This window comes from Physeter macrocephalus, chromosome 8, assembly GCF_002837175.3.
Source record: "Physeter macrocephalus isolate SW-GA chromosome 8, ASM283717v5, whole genome shotgun sequence".
Taxonomy (NCBI): Eukaryota; Metazoa; Chordata; class Mammalia; order Artiodactyla; family Physeteridae; genus Physeter; species Physeter macrocephalus.
The window spans coordinates 109,561,565-109,566,843 of NC_041221.1; positions in this window are offsets into that span (position 1 = coordinate 109,561,565).

Genomic DNA, 5,279 nt, shown 5'->3' on the forward strand with positions numbered 1-5,279 from the left:
AGAGGGGGGCCCGCATACCACAAAAAAAAAAAAAAAAAAAAAAAAAAAGAATGGAAATATATTCCAAGTAATACAAAGAGAGATGGAGTTACAGATGGTCTTTTAGCTTTCTCTTTACTGGTTTCCAAGTTTTCTACATTGGGCATATCTAGCTTTTAAAATATTACAAAGGCAAGGTAATCCATATTATCCATACTCACAATAATTCTCTATAACTACCTGGCTAAAGATCTAACTTCTTAATCTGATGTTAAGATCCTCCATGAACAATATGGCCCAGACTGACCTTTCTGACTTTCCTCTCTTCCCATGCAAGTCCTCCTGTTCTCTGCTTCATTTACCTGGTTCTGTTCTCGGCACCCACCCTCCCTCCCTTCCTCCATTGCTGTCCCTTCTTACTTGGGCCATGCTTCCTCCTCTGAACCTTTCTACTTCACCCCAAAGTTTGAAGTCAAGTTCCTGCTGTCTCTGAAATTTCTCTGAGAAATGCTTTTGTCAAGTTCTATCTGTGAATTCCTATGGCACTTCTGTCTTTCCCATACATTTGACACTTAACCATGTTCTAGTTAAAGGATAAGCAAGCATTAGATTAGTGGGGAGAATTTTGATTCCGCAGTACTAATGTACATGTTGACCCTATGCTACGGAGACTTAAGGTTCTGGAACTAGACTGTTGGGTTTTAAATCTTGGCTTTACCTTGTTAATAGGTGGTTGATCTTGGGGGAAAATTTTAACTCGCTTTATCTCAGTTTTCTCTTTTAAAAATTGTATAAAAGAGAACTAACCTCATAGAGTTGCTGTGGGGTAAATGAGTGGTATTGAAAAGTATTAGAATGTTTTTTGGAACATAGTAAGCACTCAATAGATGTTAGCTATATTATTACAATAATTGTTTTTATTATCATCACAACCTTAGAACCAAGTCTCAGTCATATGTGTCCTTTTGGTAAACCTGGAAATTTAAGGGCTTAGAAAGCATTCTGAAATAACCCCTATATTTGAATTTCTAATATTTAGTCTCCTTAGTTAATTTAAGATTTCTCATATGCTATCTGTCTCCAAGCAGTATTTAAGCAGCAAATAAAGCTAGAATTTAGAGCTGATTGAAAATTAAATGTCCATTGCAAAGCCCAATTTTTGCCACGAGGTGGCGATAAAAGACTAATGATTTTTAAAATCAACTACAAAAAAAATTCATAATTTAAAGAAATGTTCCATATTTCACATTTACTTGCATGATTTCTAATTGCTCCCTCCTCAAATAGGGAAGAAGGAGAAAGGGAACCAGGAGTCAGAACTCTTCCTCTTTGAGACCAGGGGGCTTGTTCAGAGAAGTTAGTATTTTAGGGACCTCCCTAGCTTGGCTGCACACTCTGATGAGAAGCCTGGCAAAGGTCGTGTTCTATCAGAAGCACTGCTTGCCTAACCTGTGCACTCTGGACATGAGGAATCTTGATTTTTCCATCACTTGCTGCCTAATAATAGGGGAAGGCTTCTTTACCTGCAAGCTCCCTCTGGCTTAACTGTTCCTTAGGCGAGAGCAATGCTGTGGTCTGACATGATAGGGCACGGGCATCCAGCAAGAAGATGGAGACAGAAATGAGGTTTAATGCTGGGGAGGTTGCCAGTTACTCATGTGAGCAACCTGTCCAGGTTCAAGGGAAGGTCTAAGTCCGTAGGAGTCAGTGCTGTAATAATATGAAAATACAAAATTCTCTTAGTCTCTGTATCGGCAGGTCCTAAACGTTCAGATTTAAAATACGGGATTGGGCTTCCCTGGTGGTGCAGTGGTTGAGAGTCTGCCTGCCGATGCAGGGGACACGGGTTCATGCCCCGGTTTGGGAGGATCCCACATGCCGCGGAGCGGCTGGGCCCGTGAGCCATGGCCGCTGAGCCTGCGCGTCCGGAGCCTGTACTCCGCAACGGGAGAGGCCACAACAGTGAGAGGCCCGCGTACTGCAAAAAAATAATAATAAAATAAATAAATAAATAAATTACGGGATTGTCCACTGTATTTAAAGTTCTTGAATATATTCTCCCCAAGATGGCTGCCACCAGTCTTTCTTTTTCTTTTTTCTTTTTTTTGCCTTGCCGCGCAGCTTACAGGATCTCAGTTTCCTGACCAGGGATCAAACCCAGGCCCACGGAAGTGAAAGCGCCAAGTCCTAAACCCTGGACTGCCAGGAAATTCCCCACCAGTCACTTCTTGCCAAGGAACAGCTCCTCTCTGCACCAACAGGAGGAATGTCTGTATGGCTCTGGCTGCTGCCTCTGCCTGCTGCCTCTGCCTGCCACAGGTGTGGAGCTCAGAGAGAATCACATCCCATCCTCCTTTTGCTGGTGAGTAACTTCCAGATCCAGGTCAAGTCTCCAATTGGTCTAAATGTAGACTCCATTCTCCTGCAATACTATAAATGTTCTCTATGGATGCCACTTCTCAGGAGGATTCGTTATTATTACTGTGGTAAAAACATCAAAAAACATAAAATTTACCATTTTTAAATACACAATTCAGTGGCATTAAGTATATTCACAAATTGTGCAACCATCACCACTACCCATTTCCAGAAGTTTTTCATCATCGCAAACAGAAAATCATTGCACATTGGACTAAAGCTTCCCATTACCTCCTCCCTCAGGGGGTTACTTGTAAACAGTTTTGGTGCCCACAAAACCTGCAGCTGTTTTTACACCTCTTTTAAAGGACTTTGTTATTTAATTTGTTTAACAGACATTTATTAGGCAACCATAGTGGGTGAAATCAAATAAATACCTGAAGGAACTTGCAGTGAAGGAGTTTGTAATGAACTGATATAGACATAGATAAATGATATCAGCGCAGTGTGATAAATGCTATGAGAAATGAAAGAATAGAACTGGCTAGAGATCTAGTGTTTATGGAACACAAACTGTCAGACTGCACCAAAGTGCTTAGGCATTTCATTTCTCTTCATAATAACCCTGTAATTAGTTACTGTTACCCCATTTTGCAGATAAGGAATCTGAAATCTAGAAGGATCTAGCAATTTGCCTACAGGAGCTCAGTAGCTCAGCATGCAGTAGAGGGGGCAAGCCCTAAACAGACAGGAGTTCTGGGTGCCAATCCAGACTGTGTGATTGACCAGCTTCATGCATGTAGGTTTGTGCTCACAGTTTCCTGGGCCTTAGTTTCCTTTGTATAAAATGGAAGAACTACAGTAGTAGACCTCTTAGGACCTTTTCATCGAAACATGAAAAAGACTGAGTGAATACTGGGGAGTTCTAGTCGCAGATCTGCAGAGGAAACAGACTGAAGAGAATTCTGTACCTCTGGACTCAATGCTGGAGTGCCCCAGAGCTGAGACCCCATTAGCTGGGTAGGTGGGGCTTTGGGACCACAGAAGTGTGGCTTTTAAATCAGTTTGGGACTCAAGACTGCTTAACAGAGGAGGTTGGACTTGGTCTGGTAAATTTTGTTGAGTTATTAATTTATGTTTTCTGCCTCAGTTTTCCATTTTCTTTATGCCGTATTTAGGCAGTTAGCCAAACTCCCCCCCTTGCCCCAGGAGAGGACTAAGGCAGGGTGGTTTGTATTCAAACCCACTCAGCTAGGGGACTATATGGAGGGAGCAGAGGGAAATAGTAATAGGAGAGGACTGAAGATGTAGGTCTTGAATGAGATTCCTCCAGGCTGGGAGGGAGAAAAGATACTAGGTGGATTCTCAGAAATGCACCTAACTGTGTCCTGGCACTGCTGATGGGGTGGAGATGGAAAATTCTCACATACAAGTGTACATAAAGTGGAGTGTGGGGCTTCCCTGGTGGCGCAGTGGTTGAGAGTCCGCCTGCCGATGCAGGGGACACGGGTTTGTGCCCTGGTCCGGGAAGATCCCACATGCCGCGGAGCGGCTGGGCCAGTGAGCCATGGCCGCTGAGCCTGCGCATCTGGAGCCTGTGCTCCGCAACAGGAGAGGCCACAATAGTGAGAGGCCCGCGTACCACAAAAAAAAAAAAAAAAAGGTGGAGTGTGGGCAGAAGGGACTGTAGCCTCACTTATGTAGCAAATACGGGTAGATCTCCCCATGTACATAGCAGAATATGATGCTTCCAGGCCTTGACCAATGCTTTGCTCTCTGCCTGGAGAGGTCCTCCTTTCTTGTCTACTTGTTGGCTTTGTGTTGTCAGAGCAAAATTGCAGCAAAGTTAAACAGTCAAGGAAGACCTAATTCAAAGCTATTGCAATTGAGGAGAGGATCCAGAACCAAACCTTAACTCAACTTCACTGAAACAAAGGGCAGGAGGGTTTTTAAGAGCAAAATGAGCTAGTGGAAGAGTACTTGGGGACTTTAGAAGGAGGCTAATCAATGGGATGTGTCCAGCACATTGAGTTATTCCTGATTATGTAAATGGTTTTCTCTGTGATTAGGCCACGTGTTTGCCAATTGTTGCCATAGAAGTTAGGCTTCTCCCTCCCACAGAGAGTGGGTATGGGGCTGCCATATTCCTTGATGATTACATTTCAAAGGAATGGTTCCCAGGTCCTTGAGAAATACAGTCTTGGTTTGTAAAACTGGCAAGCTGCTTTTAAGAAGGTTTACATCTCAAAGGGCAGAGAAAAAATTTACAATTACAAGTTTTCTAAAGATTTGCTCTAAGAAAAGGGAGGTCAGGGCCTAGAGTCAGAAGCAAGCCTTTCTAAAGTTGCCAAGCTGAGGGGAACCTTAAGGCCATTTGGTCACTTATTTTTATTTTTATTTAAATTAATTAATTAATTTTATTTATTTTTTGGCTGCGTTGGGTCTTCGTTGCTGTGTGCACAGGCTTTCTCTAGTTGTGGCGAGCGGGGGCTACTCTGTTGCGACGCGCAGCCTTCTCATTGAAGTGGCTTCTCTTGTTGAGGAGCACGGGCTCTAGGCACGCAGGCTTCAGTAGTTGTGGTGCATGGGCTCAGTAGTTGTGGCTTGCAGGCTCTAGAGCACAGGCTCAGAAGTTGTGGTGCACAGGCTTAGTTGCTCCACGGCATGTGGGATCTTCCTGGACCAGGGATCAAACCCGTGTCCCCTGCATTGGCAGACGGATTCTTAACCACTGAGACACCAGGGAAGTCCCTATTTTTTTCATTAAATTTTTTTTTTAATTTTTGGCCACGCCACATGGCTTTGCGGTATCTTAGTTCCCCAAACAGGGATTGAACCCGGGATTCCTAACCACTGGACTGCCAGGGAATTCCTGGTCACTTATTTTTTAATTCCACTTTTTTGTCACTGAAAATATAACACGTTTCCTGATTCTCTTTCTT